Genomic DNA, 25,053 nt, shown 5'->3' on the forward strand with positions numbered 1-25,053 from the left:
TCAGACTGTTATGTCTATATACATTATAAACAGAATTAAATATCATGTGCACTAAAGAAAAAAACTAATGTCCAAGTCAACCGATAGCCAAGTCGGGAACCGGGAATCAAACATGGGTATTTCTGTTTAGCTAACGCGGCTAGCGTCTTTACCACTAGACCACCAGACCGCCTTTCTGGGTAAATTATGGTGCCCTCACTGGCAGTATAAAGTTGACATGGTGTGACAGCGCGCCATCATGCCATCGCGTCGGATCGCATCGCATCGGATGCTTATATGACAGCCAGTGTGGGAGCACCATCAGGATTTTTATTAATTATTAATAGCCTACATGGTGTCCCACTGCTGGGCAAAGGCCTCCCCCATGGATCTCCATCCGTCACGGTCTTGAGCAATGAGCTCCGGCCAGTCGCTAAGATATGCGTCTAGGTCATCCCGCCATCTCCGCTTAGGTCTGCCAGATCCTCGCCCATCTTGCGGCACCCAGACCGTGGCAATTTTTGCCCACCTCTGTGGGTGCATGCGACAAACATGGCCGGCCATTTCAGCTATATTCATCAGGACTATAATTTATAATCTAATTTTTTATAACTGTCCAGTCTGCTTCGTGGTTTTAATGCTCAAGAAAAAGTCTTAAATAAATCAGTTAATAACGTTGGTTGGAACTGTTGGAAGGAAGTGTGGCTTGAGCCACCACGATCTTGGAGCCGTGCCATGCATTTAAACTCGCTTGTACGGGAAGTGTCTTTACGTATACGTTTAAAAGGACATCCATAGCTTATGCGAGATTTCTAAGTGCACGGAAGTTGCCTTTCTAAATTTTATGTCGAAGATAGTGGTTAGGAAATATTTTTGTGTGATGATGACATCATGTTGGCTGCATTCAAATAAAGAAAACAAGATACCGATTAGGGAATGCAGTAACCGACCAAATTTCATAACCGGTTATGGTTTCGGTTATGCTCGAAAAATAACCGATAACCGGTTATAACCGGTTACGGTTATTCCCAACAAAAAGTGGTAAATTTTCAATCAAATAATCGAAAATTACAATAATTGAAGGTAAAGTATTACATAATGTAAGAATAAGTCTGTGTTTCTTTAATAAAACCCTCAAATTAGTAAAAGTGATAATAAGACCTTTCACGTGATATGATATTCAATCAGAATCGTTCACAAGTAAGGGAAAAAATATGTTATATTTTCGTTACTAAAGTACACTAATGACAAAAATGATAGTCACAGGCAAAAAGGCGGTTTACTGACGATTCGCCAAAAACGTTTCCCAAAGTTTCACATCCCAAACTATTATTCCCAAATTATCATTTCCCAAATAAACGTTTGGCAAAACAACTTATCGCAAATTGACATTTAGCAAAACTGTTTTTGGCAAGTATTTGTTTCCCAAAATATTTACTTGGTCAAATTTCATTTTACCAAATATTATTTAGTCAAAGGTATTGTTAGGCAAAATTTCCATTTCCCAATATATTGTAATTAAATGGCGCACTAGAAATTTTTTTGTTGATTTTATACTTTGTGTCCAAGATTTGTGTGAAATAATGTGTATGTCGTACTTTTTTTCCTCCTGCTACAAATGTCAAGGATGACATTTTCACTTACATGTCCGGATACATTTTATTAAAAAGAAACCTTATGTTTTCAAGACCATTATGTTCTATTAATTTTTAATTACTTTAAAAAGCCATTTCCAGTTTGCTCACTGTCAACCTAACACGCTCCTCCTCGCTTCGCTCGTCGTCGCACCTAAACTGACCCTGTCGCACATGAGTTTTTTGTTACAATACTAATAAAATTATTACATTTCATTTATGCCTTGTAATATTTATTGTCAAACGTGGTTTTGCATGGTGTAATTTGTAGAAACATTTTTTGACAAAAAAATAGTTGACAAAATAATTTTGTCAAGTAATTAATTTGACAAAAATAAAGTTGAGCAAACTTTTCTTGTCCAACAGAAGCCTTGGGAATAAAACTGAAATTATCATTTGACAAGTTTTAGTTAAATTTGGCAAAAAAATCTTCGGTAAATTAAACTAATCCCGTAGAAATGAAAATGCAAATGCCTAAATATTTTCGAAATTTGCAATGTGAAATTTTGATCAAACATGTTTTTGGGATATAAGTTTTGCCATTAAAAACGTTTGCGAAATAAAGTTTTGTCTAAATAAAATTTGACTAAGTAAAATTGTGCCAAATGATAATTTGACCAAACAAATTCATTGCGAAACATACCTTTGCCAAACAATACTTTGGGAAATGAAACTATTGCGATACGATTATTGGGAAATGAAATTTGACGAAACGTTTTTTGGCGAAACGGCAGGACACCAGGCAGTATTTTCTAGTCAGTAAAAGATCAAATTCATCGAATTTCAAATATAAAACTATTACCGATAATAACCGTAACCGGTTATTTGAGTTTCATAATAACCGGTTATGAAAATTTGACAAATAACCGGTAATAACCGATTATTTCGGTTATGGTTTTTTGGTTATTACGGTTTGCATTCCCTAATCCCGATGCACCTAACATATTTGATGGACTGAATTCAGTCAAATTGAGTGTATGTTTCAGACTTGAAAGACGGTTTGGTGCATCGACCCTTATCAATCATAACTGCAAATAAACTGTGTACAAAAGTTTCATATCGATAATGACTATTTATTACGAAAGTAGGTCGAAATGGACTGCTATAATATGTAATTATTGTTTGGTAATTCATTTCCAAATTACATATGTACTAGTAAAAAAAAAAAACTGGTCTCTACAATCACCTGTGTAAAAAAGATGTGTAGGAAGAATAAAGATGATTCCGTGTCAGACTCGAACGCAACGGTACCGCGAGTATTAAAATGTGGGACAGCGCGATTAGACTGCCATGTTCTGTGTTATTGTCGCTTGAGCCTGGCGTACAACATTAGCGACGCGTCGAATCGCATTCAAATGTATGAGATTTCGATTCGAACCAGGGGGCCGATTTTTGAATCTCACGGCGTTCGAATTCAGAAAATTGTCACTGAAAATAGTAGGCAATTTCGGTGACAATTTTCTGAATTCGAACGCCGTGAGATTCAAAAATCGGCCCCCTGCTCGATTCCGCCTAAGTGGACGCCAGGCTTTACAATGCATTGATGACTGTGACTGGTTTACCAATGAGTTTTTCGGAACTTATGTGTGAAATGTCATTTGATGTTTGCCAGTCGCTTTTCGGTGAAGGAAAACATCGTGAGGAAACCGGACTAATTCCAATAAGGCCTTCGGGTTGGAATGTCAGATGGCAGTCGCTTTCGTAAAACTAGGGCCTACGCCAAAACTTGGGATTAGTTGTCAAAGCGGACCCCAGGCTCCCATGAGCCTTGGCAAATGCCGGGATAACGCAAGGAGGATGATGATGATGACTGTGACTGGTTCTTCAAGTCATCCAGACTAGTATTAAATTGCTCTTTAATTGCAAGGGATATTTTGAACTGTTGACATGGTTACAGCGGGTGTTTTTTTATTTTATTTCAGTGATAGTTAATAATTATTTAAAAACATTTCGCCCATTGTCACAATTCTTAACTCAACTATCTTAACTGATAGGAAAAAATCCGGATAGTAAATCTCTTGTAATAATTTCTCCAGCCTGATTTTACTATCTACGGGAGCCAAGGGTCAGTGTGACGGCTTACAAGGTTTCTTATATTTGTATTATTTTATAAAATGGTGGTAAATGACAAATATAACTATTAAATTTTCACGGAATTTTTGTTTGACTCTGGTTCCTCCAAAAATGCGACTCCTTTGAACGCGACGCAGTGTGAACACACGATGCCGTCCAATGATGTGTGTATCTAACGGTGCTGAGGTTACGCTTCCACGGCGACTTGGTACTTGGGACTGTCACCGAAGAATATGGATTTCATCGCTTCCTGTCTAGCCAGTCACAGAACGTTTGACGTAAGGCGTTTATGGGTGCTGCTACCTGTTATCAAAGACCTATATAACTCCATCTAGACGGATAAAGTCTAAGAAAAAAACGTACCTCAGTACCATATAGATAAAGCAGTGGTGACCTAGATGGCGTTACACCTTTGGGGTAGGCTCAGCTAGATGGCGCTAATATTAAAATTTGACATTTTAAAACATATCAAGCTCAGAATATGGGCCAAATTGTCAAAACTGAGGTTCAAAAGTTTTAAGCCTGTGTGGAGAGATGGCAGTCTATGCACTGTGATTACACATTTTGCTTTGACAGTAACGCTCTTTAATACTCGATCCTCTTTGCTGTTATATACAATTTAATATATTACACTTTTTGATCTGATGAAGACTTGCGTTTTGTTGTGACATTTTGAGCGATTAGTGCAATGATAATACTAATGTTGTAATAAATGAAACGTTATAGATAATTAGTATTTGTACTTTTCTACCTTCCTCTGTCCTCTTATTCATGAAAGGTAGGTGGTAGTAGGTGGAATGGTAGGTGTTAGTGGTGTTACATAAATTAAACGCAACCCATACTGGAACTTAATCAAGTAAACCAAGCCCTAACAGTATTGTGGAAGTAGGTCTGTACTACTTAGGGTCTTGGTATAAATTGCTGTCACCGCAAACATTAACTGTAGTCTTGATTATTTCCTGAATGCCGCAGGTTAGTTACTTGAAAGCTATTTACTTATGCGTTTAGCCGGTTTGCTGCCAGTTAATGGACTTTCTTTCCTTTTCAAGAAATCTTTTAATGGCAAGGATAAATATCGTCACATAACTCTGTTGTTATTGTGTATTGATATTCTCACATATTTTCTTCTTTACGAGTAAGAAATTGTTGGGTTGATGAGTAATCTGTATTTTGTCCTTGAATTATACAAGAAAAACATATCAGCCAATACTCGCATTTTTTTAATATTTAAATAGTGGGTCCAAAGAAATTGCACTATTTTAGACAGGTTCTAAATAAAATAAATACTTCACAATCAATACATGCATGTAATTTTTACGTTATTATGTATCTGTCATTTTTACGCTATTAGTTATATCTGCATGTTTCATAACCTACTTTGCTTGGATGATCTGATTTCAAGATTCCAATATTATTTCTTTCAAACATTAAAGAAAGTGTCCATTTCATACCAATATTTGCAGAAAAGGACACATTAACTGCAACGTAATGTCAACGTCAGGATGTGTAAAGAAAGAGAAAGCCATATAAAGCCAGATACATTTCTTTCAGGTATTTCGAGAATAGGGATTGAGTGATAGGTACAAAGTTAGAAAGGATTATTTCAGGTCACAACATACCGTTATTTAGCTTTACTGCAAGAGTAGTTGTCAAATGATACTTAAAAAATTTTATAAGGCTTGATTTGAATCATAAGCAAAATAAAATTACAGCGAAATAAGAATGAGGAAAATAATAATGAAATGTATGAGGGAAATATACTTTCGGGCAAACAAAACTTAGGTCAATTAATAAAATGGGAAGCGTTTTCTGGCTACTAATATTCAATATTACAATTTGCGAGTCTTTCGATAGGTAACCACATAAATATACGATGAGTATTGCCAAAGAGCCTAACGAAGATAAAAATCGTGAGGACTATATGCGTCATCGTCAATCGTCAATCGTTTCTTTATAGGTCTGGCTATCGTTTGGTTGAATACACAAGAGCGATATACAGGTAGGTAGTTAAAGTAAACTTTTAGATTTTAGATTTCCGAGGTAGGCTTTCTATTCATTTTCCTTATAGTAAGGTTATTGGATAGGTATAGCTTCGTGATAATTTCTCGCTTTTGTTATACATGTAGGTAGATTTAGTCACTTAGTTTTATCCGGCATCGCAAAATTTTAGAGCGCAAATACTGAGAGGGTCGATGGAATATCTAAAAACAAAAGACTGCCTTAATAGATCGTGCCACAGGCAATGAAGCGCGAAATCAACAAATGGCGCTTGAAAAGCCGTCAGCGGTACATGATGTAACTGAAATAACTGTAATGATCAAGTGATTTTATTTTATTACGTCACCTAATAGTGTTTAGGCTGGTTTATAATGTGCCAAACTCCGGTGCATCATGTTCAATTTATCGCTTGATGGGCGTGATTATTTTGATAGATAATTTCAACAAGACTCGAGTGTTTAAATTGTAACTGCATTTTTTGTAAAGATTGATATTGTGTTAAGATTATATTGGAGCATGGTTGCTATATTATAATTTACAAAACTCGAGTTTGTGATGATTGTAAAAACAACTGTTATTATTATAAGTGTATAAGCAATTAGTTGCCTACCTAAAATAAACTGTATCGAGAGAAATGGTTCCTTATTTTAAAAAGTGAATACCTACCTAACACGCAAATACAATTTGCTTATAATTTAATTGTTAATGCTCGGAACAAAATTAGAAGTCTATAATCCTAACATGCAATTTAATGCAACGCCCTAGAAACTTAAACATAACAGTGTGCTAATGTTGGCAACATAACTGCCATACCAAATGGGCCAGAAGGCAATATTCGTAACCATCATTACGAGTACAGCAGTTGCAGTAATTATATACACTTGCGTAGGCGCGTATGAGAAATCTCGAGATTTGATGCTAGATGCAAAAGGTTGAGAGATAATATAAGTATATGTATATATATTACTAGCTTTTACCCGCGGCTTCGCTCGCGTTAGAAAGATACAAAAGTAGCCTATATCACTCTACATCCTTTCAACTATCTCCACTTAAAAAAATCACGTCAATTCGTTGCTCCGTTTTGCCGTGAAAGACGGACAAACAAACAGACACACACACTTTCCCATTTATAATATTAGTATGGATTAATATGGATGACAGAAGTTGGATCCATAAAATACTGTCTAAACTGTTCTTGTATAATCTAAAGCCCAAAATCTACCTGGTGGAAAATCTTGCAAAGACAGAAGAATCCCAGAAGACCCCCGGTGTCATCTTTGGGCCGACCCCAAATCAGATGGGAAATGGTAAGGAGTAAGAAGAGTACGCTACGCTACCCTCTAAAAATAAAGTTCAGATTCATACTGCACGTTTCTTCTTTGCCGCCAAAATTGACAAAAAATTGGGCATTAACATTATTTTGGACATTTGGCAGCAAATACAATCTTATTAATGTCGCATGCTGCTGCAATACCTGGACTGGAACTAGTGCCTTGTTCATAATTAAGCCAAGAACATGTTCACTTCTCGTTCAAATGTGAGCTTCCTGGTGATCTTTTCTTTGGTTGAATTTTTTTACTGATAAGTATGGCTTTGTTACAACTTAGACAATTTTTTATTTCCTCTTTCAAAACATGGCTTAAATTCATTAGTTAACTGCCATGTAAGTTTAACTCTATCAATGAAATAAAATATCGTATCGCGTCAAAACATGCGCAGACGCCGTGCGAAAATCTCAAACAAATGCGATGCCAATGCAAATTTGCGGGAGAAAATGTGCGTTTACTATCATTGGCATACCTACGTGCAAGACGTGACACGAATTCAATGTATTTATTTAGGACATTATTATGTAGGTACTAGGTAGGTCTGTAGGTTTATTGTGTGTAATCTGGTATGTACATCATATAATTCCTATTGTAAGTTTACCTATCTAATTAATTGACCAAACAGTTTTTTTCGAGTTTCATTTCGAGTTTCAGTCGACTGTGGAGTTTGGATTCAATTGTGGTCTCCATGGGCTAGCAATAACAATATTAACAATCATCCTATTATCACGATTTCGGTTTCTTTCAACCATATTGTTAAGAGTGAATTGAAAATTGAGCAGGGGGCTGATTTTTTAATCTCGGCCATTTGATCGTGAAATTAGTTCAATAATATCTCCACTACTATCGAATTAAATTCTACTAACAAAATCGAAAACGAGTGGTCATTACCACTAGTTTTAAAATTACTAGCCGTCCTTTTTCAAAAATAGCATTACGTCGTTTTCCACAAACTTTCGAACGGCGAATTCGTGCGTTCGAAATTGAAAAATCGATCCCCAGTTTCATGAGCTCCGCCTACATTTTAAAAATACAGGCGTGATAACATAATGTATGTTATGTTATGCATTTATGTTTACGATAACATAATGTATGTTATGTAAAGCTCATGCGCCTTTGCGCGTTGCCATGTTTTTTGCTGAATCTTTTCATTACCTTAGACGGAGGTCATTACCTTCCTATTTCCTTTTTCAATTGTGTTTTTGCGTTATGATTTTTATTTGAAACCCGACATAATATTTTTTGAGAATACATTCTTAGGTCCTTTAATCGCAGCTGCGCCTCAGATAATGTTATATTTTATACCTACAGGGTTTTAGAAATCGGCTTGTCTTCTACCACAGTATATAGAAGAGTACTATCGTACAGTATGGCCACTCCTTACGCTCCCTGTTGGTGATAGTCAGCTGAAAGTGCCGACCACCCCCCAAAGGCGGCGGTTTTTTTTTCTCTGGTTATCTCACAGTTACCGCCTGTCAAAAACGCGAACAGTCGACCTGTCATATTTCACTCATACAAGCATAGTACGCGTTCACCTACACGAGCTTAGACTGTGTGCTAGGGACGTGCCTCTTTCATATGTTTGATCGCCAGTGTCCGAGGTGTGCTTCTACATAGATTAAGTGTGCGACTTTATCGATAAGTAATAGAGTGAAATATTAAGCTTTCTTAGAAATAGCTCGGAAATTATTTATATACAGGTAGCGTGTTTCTAGGTCTAATTAGATTAATTAACTAATTAGTATAGCCATTTAACAAGGTATAACGAGGCGGAAACCAACTAATATAAATCTATGTTAGTTGCGTGATCATATTTAACTATTTAGACATATTTATTGTACTTAGGTGGTTAATTAATATTCAGTATTTAAATGATACTAATTATTTGGAGTTGCAGATAAATAAAATAAAAGTGGCAAGAATATTATTCAACTTACATCTTTTTCAGTAATTGCTATAAATCGATATAAATAGGTAATATTCATATTTCATGAATAAAACATAAACCCAGCTTAAATAATAATATACCGTAAGCTATTTAAACGCAAACTTTTGAGGCCAACATTCCGTTGTGAAAACAGCTGATCAAATACTTAATTAGTAATCAAACATATACTTACACAAAAATAACAATCCAGCCGCACCTAAGCGGTAAAGGTATCCGATTTAAGAATAGTACGCACAATCCTTCAAAATCCAACCAGTTCAGCTTATAAATTCACAACACTGGCCACTATTCAAATTAAAAAAAAAACAATGTTTCGGTAACGGACGAATTTCAAATTTGAATATAAAAGCACCGAGTGCGCGCGCGCGTCCGAGCAAGCGCGAGTCTACTTTCGAACTGCGTCGAGATTTGCCGAAGCAACGGACGGCCGCTGCCTTGCAAGGAATGCTGCAGTGCAACCTGGAACCGCTTGTCCTCTTTATATCAGGAATGCTTGTCTTGAAATCTACCAGCCATACATGTTTATATGATCTACCTATAGATGAACTTATTCACATTTTTCTTCGTTGTTAAAGTACGTCACTGAAATAGTTATTTGTTATACAAGGGGGCAAAGTTGTATTTGTAAAGTTTGTAAGTAAAATACATTTGCACCCGAGTGTAACACAAAACTTTTCCCCTCACTATAGCGAGGAAACTACAACGCGAAAAATGCGTTTATCACTGCTTCCAGTAGTTCCACAGGTGGTAAATCATCTTTATTACTAGATTCACCTACTTTTATCAATTTTAAAGCAGTTAATTTGACTTTATTCAAGGTCAAATTACTTTACCCACTAGTGGATAAAATGCGTTTTTACCCGCTGGTATTAAAGGACAAAACACGTGTTTCCGAGATAGTGAGGGGAAAAGAAATTTTGAGTTTTGCAGAAGCGGTTTACATTCTGGTTACTGATGAATTGAAATCTAGCAGCTATGAAGGTATCAACATAGTAAGTTACATTTATGATACATTCAAGGATGAGTCAAACAAAAGACGGAAACAGATGGGCAGAGATTTTAGGATGCAAGTTGTAAATTACTGAGCGAGGCAGCAAAAGAATCAGCACCTGCCGCTTTACATTCAATAACTTCAATTTAATGCGTATGCATTGTTTTTTGTTGTGGTTTTGGTGCGAAATTGCTTTTGTTATGCGGTGGGTACTTAGGTGTTAACTACGTGCATGTAAGATGCGCGGATCCAGGGGGTCATGCCTAGGTTGGCCATACCTACAAATTGACCACATGACCAAAGTCCAAAGGCGTTTACTGCGTTTTGCCTACTCTTAAATACCTATCACAACACTGGCCACAAATGTTACCTAGTTCCTATATGTAAAATTGTAAATGATATTTGAGGCCACCGTTTTTAGGGTTCCGTACCTCAAAGAGAAAAAACGGAACCCTTATAGGATCACTCGTTCGTCTGTCTGTCCGTCTGTCACAGCCAATTTTTACTACTAGGTATTTACGGCATGGTAATTACCTTTTTCATGAAAACGGCAAATATAAAATGAATATTTAAAGCCGCGGACTGGATATATCAAAATGCATAAACTTGAATGCAGCTGTTTAGCAACGGACGGACGCTTACTACGTGGGGCCTCACCTTAGAGCATTTCTTAAATCTGTGGGCCTCACGCTAGTTGCTGCATCATCGACTCCTCTATTGAGGACGATGGGGGCCTTTCTAACCTTCTTTGCGACATTTGGCGGAAGCTTCCGCCGCTAACGACATGTGGGTGGGTCTTTTCGATGTCCTCGTTGAGGGCTGCGGCTGCGGCGAGCCATGTCTGGCCTGGCCCCGTAGCCAAATGACATTTCTGCGAAACGAAACGCCGCAGAAATGTAACTCATCCTCCTCCTCGCGATATCCCGGCATTTGCCACGGCTCATGGGAGCCTGGGGTCCGCTTCGACAACTAACCCCAAGATTTGGCGTGGGCACTAGTTTTATCAAAGCGACTGCCATCTGACATACGAGGGTAACTATAAAGGAATTAGTCCGGTTTCCTCACTCACATTTAAGTTCCGAAAAACTCATTGGTACAGCCGGGGTTCGAACCCTCGTCCTTCGAAAGTCTTACCGCTAGGCCACCAGCGCTTCCTTACTACAGAGTGTAACAAAAATGGTGGTGATCCGTTTAAGGGCGTACTCAGTATCGTATTCTTATCAGGAAAAGTAGAAGAAAATTTTTTTTTCGCTAAAAAAATTTTCACTTTTGTATGAGCCGGGCCGCGCGAATCGGTCGAATCTCCATACAAAGTAAAAAAAATTTTTTGCGAAAAAAATTTTTTATCCTACTTTTTCCTGATGAGAATACGATACTGAATACGTCCTTAAACGGATCACCACCATTTTTGTTACACCCTGTATTACACAATATAAATAAATAATCTATAAAATACTTAATTGGAGTGAAATTCCTCGAGCTTCTCCGATTACTATTAAGCACGCACGTATAATAAAAGAAGTTTACATTAATTATTTTTCAGTACAGATGGTGTTTTTTTTACGCACTAGTGCGAGAAGTGGTTCATTATATGCCAGGTCGAAACTTGGAGGCTCATCTGTACTGAAAAACGTCGTACGATACACGTGCAAAAAGGAAATTCGTAACTCGTGTCGATTTAAAACACTCCCTTCGGTCGTGTTTTAATTTATCGCCACTCGTTTCGAACTTCCTTTTTTACGCCCTTGTATCGTAATGTACTATTTAATCTCTTTAATATACGGCACGAGGTTGAATTGGTTAATCAATTCTACAATTAACATTCCTATTCTCAATCTGTAATACTTGTAAATAAATGATATAACATTATGTTAGAGCTACCGAGTTTCATAATCATAATTGAACAATCGATTCACCGGAAACAAGTAAATATCGTTATGAAGTTAGATTTTTTAAATCCCATATAAAAATATGAATTTTAAAAATTTTACCAGTAATAAATGCCGCAAATTAAGGAACTTACGCGAACTTAAGGAACTTTGTGCTCCATATTTTATTAGCCCTAAGGCCGTTTTCATATTATCCGATCCGATATCGGATGTCGAAAGAAATTCAATGGAAAAAATCCAAGGTGGAGCATGTAATGTATGGGTTATCGGTCCGACATCCGATATCGGATCGGATAATGTGAAAACGCACTAACGCATTCTGCAATGTCGTGTCAAAACCATAACAAATTGTTACATCTGAATTGGGTTCCTGTTCTCCAAATAACACATTCAAGTTTTCACTGGAAAAAATAAGAAAATAAAAAAAATTAAATGCTGACAGGTGCGCAGTAAGAGGAGGATATTCTGCGCAGGCGATGATTCATTTCGTACAGGTGCAAAAATAAGCGCCTTATCTGTTTGGTCATGCAAAATTTATTCACTTAGAAATATGTGAGTGTATTTAGTAAAACGTCCCACTTTGTCGGTTACCATTAAGGCGAGATTCACTTGGTATCTTCATATGAATAAACTGACAAAGCGGCTTTATAGAAATCGACAAAGTGGGACGTTTTCCCGAGCACACTCCCATTATGTAAGCATATTATTAATTACAAACCTGATGATTGTGATGAAGTAGCCGTATCATTTACTATTTTTTTGTATATGACTCTTTTTTATATTTTTTTAAAATTTCAATTTGTTTTCAAAACTGATATACTTACCTACTTACATAATTCCCAAATTAATAAAAAATATTTATGTTTTATGCTGCTGACTGTTTAATTTTCCAGTTATTTGGTTCACATTGCATTTTTTTGTCCGTAGAAAGAGTGGACACAGTTGATATCAACATCTTTTTTCGAAGCACCAGCACTTGAACTTGGATTTCAATTTAAACCTACCTTGAGTTTTGTTTTGTATTTTTATAAATTTTTAAAATTCTATGTACATTTATTTAACGACGCTACTACTTATTCCATATGTACGTACATAACAAAACTGTATTCACTAAAGCTATAACCTACACTCTAAGTCCAATGCTGTTCTTGACGTTAATTATGTCAACGACAGCTTACACCCATATTGCTTATGCTCTCCCTAAGCTAATATCCTAAATCCTAATTGTAGATGCTGTGCATATGAGTGATTAATTTGGAGACAAGATTACCTACGCAATTCCAGTGCGTGTAGCCAAGAACACAATCATTGACGGTTCGTGGCAAACGATACGCAACTGGATCTATCGCAATATTTTTTTTTATTTATTTATTTATTAAGGAATATTTAATAAGGAAGAGTAATAGAGAGATATGACTACGATAAGTTACGGCAGGTCAACGATTGTACTTTTGGCTACAAGCCGATCTGATCCATCAGTGTCCCTTTCGGGCAATTCTGACTCCGTTCGGCTCCCATCGGCATGACCGGTGAGGCTTACTGGGTAGTGACCTTGCCTGCTAAGCCGCGCTCCTAGGTTCAATTCCCGGACCGCGGCATAACAGGTATGGCATTACCCATTATTAAATATTATAAAGTTAACGAGTATAATTATTGACAGATTCCGTTTTGAAGATAAAGCATTTGTCTTTAATTAGTTTAAGGGACAATAGGGCAAACTACTCCAAACATAATTACTATTCCATTGAAACCTCTAATCCACTTTAAACTGACCTCTAAGATTTAGTTGGTTGAATGAGCTCATGAATTTGAATTGGTTGAATTATTAGGGATTGTGCAGTGAGTTAGACACTGATTCTATTTCACAAAGGCGTATTATTTTATGAATTGTTATCCTGGAGATTAAAGGCACCAATTTCAGTCGATGTAATTTTGCATAGGCTGCCGCTGATGGAACCCTAAAAACGTACTTTGGAACTTAAAATTGTTGAAAGAAACGTATGAGTAACTTTTGACCTAAATATATATTTTAGAACAATAATGGCATCTTTTCAGTGCATAAGAAATAAAAATGATTATTCACATATGTTTGGGTAATTCAAGTTGTATCGTCCTTGATCACGCAAAGGAAAAACAATCAAGCCACTTGAAGAACGATGCATGTTAAGTAATATTTACAGAAACTCGCGTTACCGTAACTGGCCATGTTTTAAAATCCGAAAGGCAGTTAACGAAGCATAAATATTACGATAGTTAAAAGGAGTATGTATGTAGGTACGAATTAATAAATAAATAACAATTCATTATTTATAATGAGTCGACCAACTCACATGGTTATTCGATACTAGCAATTAGTGAATATTATTTAATGTTAAGGCGAAATTATTACGTTAAGAATATAGTTTCTGCTATAGAACATACAAAATCATCTCCTTTTTCAAAGAGTTAGGGCGTCGGTTGCGGGAGAGGGGCTGCGATCCTCGTTCTGGGTCGTATCTGGTCCAACAGGTCTCCATTGCCGTCCAGCGGGGTAATGCAGCGGGAATAATGGGGACTTTTGAGCCTGGTACGGTCCAGGGAGGAATATTTTAGTTATAATAACGTTTACGACCTACTTGATTTGTATTGATGACCCTTTTGACATAAATTACATAATATAGCATACTTTGACGAAGCCTGCGCTGTGGATGCATTTTGTAAAGTGATGTGTAACATGTTTTTTATTTTTAATGATAATAAATGTATTCAAATCATCTCTATTACAGACGATTGTTGGATCATCGAGTAAAATCAGATGTTGTGAGGAGGTTAATGGAAACTTGTGCGATGACCCGATGACAGAAGGGTCCTAGACCTAGATATACCTTGTCAACGTCAGACGCAATCGCTTACACTTCGTAAGCGGGCATTTTCGCGAGAAAAATCACAAAAAAAATTAGTTTACTGCATAATAAGCTATCAATATTACACTTTAAACAACATTAATGAGTAAAAGAAAAAATTATGGTAGGCAAATTTTATGTTCTTCCTAATCACGAGCCCATTCGATTTAGGATAAAAACCGGCCAAGAGCGTGTCAGGCCACGCTCAGTGTAGGGTTCCGTAGTTTTCCGTATTTTTCTCAAAAACTACTGAACCTATCAAGTTCAAAACAATTTTCCTAGAAAGTCTTTATAAAGTTCTACTTTTGTGATTTTTTTTCATATTTTTTAAACATATGGTTCAAAAGTTAATATTTTTTTCCTTTATCAAAAATATTAATATTAGTAAAACCCTTATTCATTTTTAAATACCTATCCAACAATATATCACACGTTGGGGGTGGAATGAAAAAAAAATATCAGCCTCCACTTTACATGTAGGGGGGGGGGGGTACCCTAATAAAACATTTTTTCAATTTTTTATTTTTGCACTTTGTTGGCGTGATTGATATACATATTGGTACCAAATTTCAGCTGTCTAGTGCTAACGGTTACTGAGATTATCCGCGGACGGACGGACGGACGGACGGACGGACAGACGGACAGACAGACATGGCGAAACTATAAGGGTTCCTAGTTGACTACGGAACCCTAAAAATGGTCCCAAAATGTTCTATTGTTTTGCATACTTTCCACTTTGTAACCGCTGTACAAAGTGTTTGAAAAGGAGAAAAAAAAAACCTAACGAAGTGGAAAAAAAAGTTAAGGACGCTTTTTACCGCCTAGTAGGATAGAAAGGGCTCGTGATTCCGAGTAGGAAAAACATAAAATTTACCTATTTTGAAAAAGAGTTTTTGAATCTTTTTTCACGAAAATGCCCAAGCGTGTCGTAGCTAGCTCTCACTATTGCTCTTCTGTAGTGGCTAACTAAATAAAAATACTTACATTTCAATCTTTTGCAGTTTGCATTGCAGTTTTGCAAATAAACGTATTTTTATACTTACGTATTTTTTAACTCACATTTTATCTAATGATCGCGTGATAAGTGGACGTACCTCTTTCAATATAACTAGACATTACACGTATGTACAGTTATTTGCCATTACCAACCGTTCATAGATATATATTTTTAAACTTTAGAAAGTTTAGGCATACCGTTAGTACGTAATTGTACTTGTCAAAATAATATATAATTTGTTAAAGAACTCGAAAATATAAGTAAACATCTATTAATTATGTGTTAAGTGTACATTTAGCATAATTAGCAGTTTTAAAAGGAAATGTGTATGAGGAAACTGATACATTTCCACGCCGCGTGCACAAGAGGAAGTCATTAAAACTTTAACTGACGATAAGCTCAAATTAGATTTTACTTAGAGCGTGTTGTGTAACTTTGCATCTCCATAAGACTTCTGGAAAGTTCCTTACTCTCCAAACATACCGACCCTGATCGGTTTCGCCGACCAAATAAATCGCTCGTTAGGATGAACATGCGATGCGTACGGAATACGGATGCGTTCAGTGACGGCGACGCGTAAGCGTCTTCATACTAACCAAAGATATATGTAACTCCGTATAGACAGTATAGACAGATAAAGTCTAAGAAAAAAACTACGTTCCGTACTTTCCCGTATTTTTCTCAAAAAGTACTGAACTTAACACAAAACAATTTTCCTAGAAAGTCTTTATATAGTTCTACTTTTGTGATTTTTTTCATATTTTTTAAACATATGGTTCAAAAGTTAGAGGGGGACACTCTTTTTTTTCCTTTATTTAGGAGCGATTATTTCCGAAAATATTAATATTATCAAAAAACGATTTTAGTAAAACCCTATTCATTTTTAAATACCTATCCAACATAATATGATACGTCTGGGTTGGAATAAAAAAAAAATCCAGTCCCCCGTTTACGGGGTACCCTAACAAAACATTTTTTTCCACTTTTTAGGGTTCCGTAGTCAACTAGGAACCCTTATAGTTTCGCCATGTCTGTCTGTCCGTCCGTCCGTCCGTCCGTCCGTCCGTCCGTCCGCGGATAATCTCAGTAACCGTTAGCACTAGAAAGCTGAAATTTGGTACCAATATGTATATTAATCACGCCAACAAAGTGCAAAAATAAAAAATGGAAAAAAATGTTTTATTAGGGTACCCCCCCTACATGTAAAGTGGGGGCTGATATTTTTTTTCATTCCAACCCCAATGTGTGATATATTGTTGGATAGGTATTTAAAAATGAATAAGGGTTTCCTAAGATCGTTTTTTGATAATATTAATATTTTTGGAAATAATCGCTCCTAAAGGAAAAAAATTGTTTTGAACTTGATAGGTTCAGTAGTTTTTGAGAAAAATACGGAAAACTACGGAACCCTACACTGAGCGTGGCCCGACACGCTCTTGGCCGGTTTTTTATTTTAAGTACCACTTTGTCGGCGTGATTGATATACATATTGGTACCAAATTTCAGCTTTCTAGTGCTAACGGTCACTGACATTATCCGCGGACGGACGGACGGACGAACGGACGGACAGACAGACATGGCGAAACTATAAGGGTTCCTAGTTCCGTAGTTGACTACGGAACCCTAAAAACGTACCGCGGAACCATAGAGAAAAAGGTACGGTGGGCTAGATAGCGATACACTCGTTCGTATCGTTCGTCCAGTGGCGCCCCCATTACGGGCCTTGTGTTTTGTCATAATCAAATTGGTTTCAATTAAGTAAATAACTATTATTTTATTTTAAAATGCATCGGTGTGACAATATCAAGGGTGGATAAAAGTGGATAGAAAGAGCCCAGAATAGAAAAGAATGGCGCAAAATGAAGGAGGCCTAATACATCTCTAAGATTGAAAAAGGCAGGCAATAAGAAGAAGAAAGCAGAAAATTCCATTACCGCTATGACAGCTATGAGAAGACTAAATCAAACCTTTCTAAAATGTCTCACTCCTTACATACTGATGTGCCGACGGAAAGTTTCCAAAATTCTGAAATGTTCACATAGGAAAACTTCGGAAACTTTCCATACTTTTTTTCATGGCGTGAGCGCAACTTTCCATTTCATAAATTTAAATTCCCTTTATTTTTCGGGAAAGTTTCGTAAATTTTTCAAGAAATTTAAGATTTTTTTTTGGAAAGTTTCTGCAACTTGCACATCACTACTGCTACAGCTAATACTAAAACAAATGAGATGCGTGTGAGTCTGCGATCGATCACAGCGGACGCGCATCAGTAAACGCGTATAACTTCTGATGTTATGATGATTTGTAGCTGGCAATTTGCGTGTCAGTTCTAGATAGTGGTTCTATGTATAATTAAACTACACTTCATCGTCATAATCAGCGGGTTTTAGTCCACGCCTTGTTCTTTTTAAATCATCAGATCAGTCAGGCATTTAGTTTACCTTTGACTTTCATTTTAGCTGGACTGTCACGTCTCTCTACCAATTAATTATTTTGAGACATAGCGTCTTAAGGTCAAGTAAAAGACTTAAAAACATTACTAACAGGCTTGGAATGGAATTAATTGAGATTTATATAAAACTAGCTTTTGCCCGCGGCTTCGCTCGCGTTAGAAAGAGACAAAAAGTAGCTTATGTCACTGTCCATCCCTTCCACTATCTCCACTTAAAAGATCACGTCAATTCGTCGCTCCGTTTTGCCGTGAAAGACGGACAAACAAACGGACACACACGCTTTCCCATTTATAATATTAGTATGGATATTAGTATGGATGATAATGATAAATTTTCCTTTTGCATGATAGCAATAAACCAGTCCGTTACTAAACACATCTTTAAGGCCAGTTGCATCAACCACATTTGACAGACACTTCATCGTCAAGCAGCAGACGTCTATGGAACTTCCCATACAATAAAATTTAACGAACGCTTTAACGGTGACAGACGGTTTGATGCAACCGGCCCTTAGTCAAACACAATTAACCAGTAGGTATGCAAATGTATTCCCCGTATAAAAACGTAACGATGAAATAATTTCCGCCAACGTAATCCAATGCGAAATCAATTATATGCAACAATACGTTAAAATTGCATAAAACTATTAATAGTCATACTAGTTATGAAAAAAAAGCTGCACTTTTAGATGGAAGCAAGCCGCTTTGCATGGTAATAGTTGACGCCTTAGTAAACGATTTTTTCCGAGGATATCGAAATTTCATCCCTCAGGAAGCCGAGCGTAGCGAGGTGTTTTATGAAAATTAAAAAAATTCTATCTTTTTATTGTATCGTCCGATTTTGACAAAACGTATCTTAAATGAAAGCTATTGCTTTATGTAATTAAAAAAAATTTAAAAAAAATATTAATAATTTTTGTTTCAATTTTTTTTTAAATTACATAAAGCAATACCTTTCATTTGAGATACGTTTTGTCAAAATCGGACGATACAATAAAAAGATAGAACTTTTTTCATTTTCATAAAACACCTCGCTACGCTCGGTTTCCTAAGGAATGGAATTTCGATATCCTCGGAAAAAATCGTTTACTATGATGTCTACTATCACCATGCAAAGCGGCTTGCTTCCATCCAAAAGTGCAGCTTTTGGCCAAAAATTCTCCATAACAAGTATGACTATAACAAATGCTTGGAAACGTTCACAGACCAACCTCTGTGGAAACGTTTCACAAAGACCATTCGCACTGGTCACGTAGATTCTAGGTTTCATCTATTTTTTATTTTATTTTTTAGGTGTCAGTAAAAGGCGGTATTTTCTTTTTATATTGCGACCGAAATCCATTATAAATATTTTCTTCTTACTGTGATAACATGCGCGCAAACTCGCATGCGTGTTTTAGTTACATTGCGGACTGTTAAGGTTACATACAACAGAATACCAATCAAATACTGCAATAATACCTAACTAGCTTTTTTTTAACCCCCGACGCAAAAACGACGGGGTATTATAAGTTTGACGTGTCTGTCTGTCTTTTTTTTTTTATTATACTACGTCGGTGGCAAACAAGTATACGGCCCGCCTGATGTAAAGCGGTCACCGTAACCTATGGACGCCTGCAACTCAAACAGTGTCACATGCGCGTTGCCACCCCATTAGAAACTTGTACATTCCCTTTTGCTGTGTTAAGTACACAGCAAAAAGGAGTGCACAAGCTCCAAGGAGGGTTCGGGTTGCCGACGACTCAAAGGACAATAAACGGAACAAGTTAGTTCCGTAAGTCCTCCCGTCATCAGCACACCGCACCCCCGTTGAGCTCTGGCAGCCTTACTCACCGACAGGAACACAACACTATGAGTAGGGTCTAGTGCTATTTGGCTGTGGTCTTCTGTAAGGCGGAGGTACTACCCCAGTTGGGCTCTGCTCTAGATTCGAGCGAGACGATATCCGCTGTGCTGTGCCCTACCACACAAAGCGGAATATCATTCGCTATGCCCTACCTCCTGTAAAAAATAGCTGTCTGTGTGTGTGTCTGTCTGTGTCATCGTAATCGTAGCTCCCGAACGGATAAACCGATTTAGATTTCTTTTGTCGGAAAGCTGGATTAGTCGGGAGTGTTCTTAGCCATGTTTCATGAAAATCGGTCTACTATGTCGCAGTCGGGGGTTTTTTCAAAATTTTAATTACACTTATCGTCAGTTTTCCGTGATCATGATGCATGCAACTGCGTCGAAATATCGGGAGCTCGACAAAAATCAGGAAGGCAATCACGGTCAATATAAGTCTAACGTTTTACACCTTTACCAGTAGCGCAATACAACTGAAACAGAAATCATTACTAGTGGTACCTAACTAATTTAAATATGTATCGTCAATAAAACATAAATGGCTGTAATAAAATAATAAAATTTTGTTTGTAACGTTGTCTATGTTGACGATAAATATCAAACAAAAATGTACATATAAAAGTCTCTCAATATAAGTATCTTTCAAGGGTAAATCTAGTAAAAGTGCATATAGTTACATAATATTAAATGAATGTAAATTTTGTTTTTATCATGCAGAAACGTCTGCGAGCGATATTACATATTTTTAAATTAAAGGAAAATGTAAATTTGTCACAAAAACTAAGGCGAGACCACACTTTGCTCCAATTTGCCGAAACCGCGCGCCCACACCCAATCACTGTAATTTGGAAGCGTCATTGACTAACAAAAATGTATAGACATCTGGTTGTCGACTTTATAGAATTTTCCAATTTTAAGAATGTAATCAAATTGGATGTTTAGGTGCAGAAAATCGTTACACATATCAAATAAGCAAAATTTCATAAGTTTTTTTTTTTTGCCGAGACCAACGCCCGAACATATAACCCGGCAACCTTCAAATCAAGAGTGAACAGGCATCTTCTGGGCGAGCTCACTCCATCGTAGGCCACGTCTTTGCCTTTGGCTAGTCTGTGGTCAAGAGTAAGCCCATTTATAATAAAAAAAAAAAAAAAAAAAGAACACCCCGAACACACGAAAAAGCCTTAAAAGAATGACTTAAGGTTAAGTTAAGACTATTTTTTATTCTTCACTGAGTTTCAAATACAGTAAGGGCTCGATGTACCGAATGAAGTGATATGTGATTTGATATTCTCACGTCAAAAAAAAAAAGACATGAAATCCCAGTAATTTTTGAAGCACCTTTCGCACTTCAGGTATGTTCGTCTTGTCTTTTTTGGAATTTTGCTAGAGTAAAAAAAAGGTCTACAAATTTTGAATTTATTGATGTAATACTAAGTCCATATGCCTCACGTCAATGGCACTACTCATTAAATAAATGTTTCTCAACACTTGATTGTAGGTCCAGTAGGCCTAGCACATGATGGCCGCGGGAGTATGTCGCCGCGAGATAGACTACCCGTCCTTATGTCATTAATACAGTTAGAAGGAGACGTGGCATCTATCTCGCGGCGACATACTCCCGCGGCCATCATGTGCTAGGCCTACAGCACTCAACTTCTCAACTAGTACTTGTTTTACTCGATTTTTTACTGCCTACTTATTATTATTATGCCTATTATTATGGCCTGGATATCGACCGCGGTTTGAGAATTGACCTTTAACTTTGTAAGTAATACAAATGTAATTAATTAATTGTGCTATTACCTATGTACAATAGGTTTCGTACGAAATTAATTTAATTGTTACCCACTTTACCTAGTCGGTGGTCGGTGTCATATTGCGCGGATCCAGGGTGGGGGGGGGGTCATGATCCCCCCCTGGAGCCTAGGTTGGCCATACAAATAGACTACGTGACCCCCCCCCCTGGGGCCTGGGCCTTTACCATGTGACCCCCCCTGGGTGTGGACCGGACATGCTTTTGAACGGGGTGTTCTCGTTGTAACAATTTTATTTTATATTTTTATAGTTAAGTTTTATATTTAGGTTTAATTTTAGTTTTAATGTTATAGTTTTAAATCAATGTTATAGTTTTAATGGTTTCGTCATTTTTTACTTATTTCTACCTTGGTCAGACATCGGCAGGGCTAGCACACGATTAACCGCGACATAAACTACCTGTCCTTATTCATTAATACAATTACAAAAATACGTGTGATGTGGCGAGATACCGTCGCGCAAATCTTGTGCTAGTCTTCCTGGTTTTGTATAGTTTTTATGAAAATGACTTTACTGCAGTAAAAAACAATGATTAGAGAATTATTTGTATACCTACCTACAGGAATTACGTTCTTGAACATTCTTATTTTTCTTCGTCAACAAACGCAGTAGGTAAGGGATTCGTTAAATCGGTAGGTATGTATTATTAATACGCAACATTAGTTATTTGTTTTAAAAGGGGCCAAAGTACTTGTTTATCCGCACGTGCCAATATTGATACCCGAGTAAGCGAAAGATTCCAACGTTGAACCGCGAGCGTAGCGAGTGGTTCAAAAAGTGGAATCTTGAGCGTTGCGAGGGTTTCAAGGCACGAAGGTTAAACAAACTGCCACCGAGTGAAACACAATTTTTCACCACACCAACACGAACAAAATACTGACTATAAAACATCAAACTAAATCAAATTCAACATTTATGATTCAAAATCATCATTTGTAGGTAAAATCTACAAGCCAGCTTAAGTCATCAAGTTAAAATTTGTATGAAATTACATTGCACTCTTGTGGATCAAATGCAATTTTGCTATCTGTTTTCGAATAGCATAGAGAGCCTTTACCGGTTGGTGTGGTGAAAAATCCGTTTCCATAGTTGTATTTCTGGACAGTGGACCCAATCCACATATCACATGTCTACCTCACTACCTACACTTGCACACTTGTTAAATTTAATTACACCGTGAAATAGTTGATCTGACAACATCGAAGCATGAATGAAAGTAACTGCCCTCAGTGGCGGGTCAAGGTATACGTTGGGCCTTCAAAATTAGGCAGGGCGGAGCGATTAACATTCCATTGATAAGTTAGGTATGGGCCCAAGTCATATGTGATGTGTGTGGCGCTGGCGTTATTTTATAGACAGTTCAAGATCAAGTCTAACAAGCTTAAGATAATCGTTTGTTAGAGAGAGGCAAATTTTACAACCTATGTCTAACATATGATACAAGCCCGTTGGTACAGTCAGTTGTCAGGTCAGTCAGTTGGTACGTAGTTTAAAAAAAAACAACCAATTGGAACTCTAGGCCACTTGACTGTAGAACTATGTCATAGTGACGTTATAAATCAGATTGTAAGAAATCTCTTACTGCTTGTCATTTTGACATGGTTATAGAGTGGCCTAGGGCACACCTCGGACACTGGCGATCAAATATATTGAAAGAGGCGCATTCCTAGCACACAGTCTTAGCTTGTGTAGGTGAACGCGTACTATACATGTATGAGTGAAATATGACAGGTCGACTGTTCGTGTTTTTGACAGGCGGTAACTGTGAGGTAACCGAGAGGGGATGGGCGGCAGCGGCACCTTCAGCGGAGAGCGGAAGTGGCCATACTGTACGATAGTACTCTTTATTATACTGTGGTGGTTATACTTTATAGAGCGGCCTAGGGTTCCAATTGGTTGACTGTACATTAAAGAAGTGGAAAATGATTTCACATTGTCCGTTATGATTTCGGATGTGGCATGTGGAAAAGGTAGGTACTATTTAATTGTTTTTTTATACGATAATTACTAATTGTATTTGAAACAAAAGCATTACTTGTTTCGAAAAGAAGGTCTTTAACATTTTCTAACAGCTACCTATATTCTTCGTTGAAGGTCGTCAAAGGTAAAATAGATATTGTTTTCTTTTAACTACTTAATTGCTAATAGTGACACTGAAACTTCAGCACAGCGCTTATATTCTCCGCCTACCCCTTTTGGAAATACAAGCAAGACTTTATGTATGTTCTTTAAAGGTCATCTGACTTTCAGATAAACTTCATAATAGGGGGTATTGGGGTTAATTCGAGTCACATAAAAATCACCATTAGTATTTCCATCATATCAAGATTCCCCTTTCGAAATGACCCGAGCATTTCTGTGCTTCGAAATTACCCCAATGCACCGTATATTGTATTTAGCTCCTCTGTAATAATTGTGGCTAGTGGTTGGTAAGTACAGTAGGTGTAGTTCTCCGGTGGTTCTAGTTTATTAGTTCCGGCCATCAGCTACGGATGTCCGTCGGAACTTCGATCCTTCTGTTATCGTATCAATTTTAGAACTATTATCCTACAGTCATTTAGAACATGTTTCCTTCATAATTATTTAAATATAATAATTTGTTTTGTAGTGTTTTTGTATTCTGTTAAGACGATAGGTACAGGAGGGGTCAATTCTTCATACAAACGCTCTCGACTATTTTCTCCCTGCGGGCCGATTTTTGAGTCTCACGCGTTCGAATTCAGAAAATTGTCACTGAAAATAATATGCAAGTCACCGTTTTCAACCGGTATTTTAGTGACAAAATCCCGTATGCGAGATTCAAAAATCGCCCTCTTGGTTTTTGATGATTTCAACACAGAATAATTCTTATTAATAATTTTGATAATTCTTATTTTTAAAGACGCTAGAGCCCATCAAAAGTTTCCAAAAACGGTTAGGCCAAGTGATAATAGAACAAACGTTCTTAGGAATGTAGAGGGACACCCCCAAGAACGACTTTATTGATTGTGGCGCAAAAAAAGTTGTGGTATTTAAAATTGGTAACAACCGGCCAAAAAAACTAAACGGTCCGAAACAGATTATTTGTTATTCAGATTCTCAAATTTCGTTACGTTTAATTGAGTTTTGAAGGAGGAAACAGTCGAGAGCCGAACCTCGATTTTAAAGATTTGTTCGCAATATCTTTTATTTAACTGAGTTGTTCTGAATGGACAATTTTTTTGGATAAATGTAGAACAG

At 37.0% G+C, this 25,053-nt stretch overlaps 1 protein-coding gene across 1 annotated transcript in view; it reads right to left on the reverse strand.

Annotated features, from left to right (window-relative positions):
* The window catches only part of LOC125235112, a 96,173-nt gene extending 86,835 nt beyond the window's left edge, over nt 1-9,338 (reverse strand). Inside the window, exon 1 of the mRNA XM_048141546.1 lies at nt 9,133-9,338. The gene's annotated coding sequence lies outside the window, so the exon portion shown is untranslated. The remainder of the gene's footprint in view (nt 1-9,132) is intronic.
* Nucleotides 9,339-25,053: the final 15,715 nt, after the last annotated feature.

Source organism: Leguminivora glycinivorella, chromosome 17 (genome assembly GCF_023078275.1).
Source record: "Leguminivora glycinivorella isolate SPB_JAAS2020 chromosome 17, LegGlyc_1.1, whole genome shotgun sequence".
Taxonomy (NCBI): Eukaryota; Metazoa; Arthropoda; class Insecta; order Lepidoptera; family Tortricidae; genus Leguminivora; species Leguminivora glycinivorella.